This window comes from Phalaenopsis equestris, unplaced genomic scaffold, assembly GCF_001263595.1.
Source record: "Phalaenopsis equestris unplaced genomic scaffold, ASM126359v1 Scaffold000315, whole genome shotgun sequence".
NCBI lineage: Eukaryota > Viridiplantae > Streptophyta > Magnoliopsida > Asparagales > Orchidaceae > Phalaenopsis > Phalaenopsis equestris.
In genome coordinates this window covers 159,897-160,131 of record NW_018164757.1, presented here as the reverse complement: position 1 = coordinate 160,131, position 235 = coordinate 159,897, and positions in this window count along the sequence as shown.

Here is a 235-nt window from a genome sequence, read left to right as displayed (position 1 = left end):
ACACACATAGTTAATTCCCCTTTCTGCACATCTATTGGTTAATTCCTCTTTCTGCACATGTATCATTGCTCTTCCTGTAGCTAGGAAAGGTTATCTTCCTTCATATCTAGCACAATGAAATTAATAGAATCAACAGGAAAGTTAAATTGAACCACTTTCACTAAGACATCTTCTATAACTCCTTTAGGATATGTTATTAAACAATCTAAATAGTAGTTGGGATTATTTCTCCTAA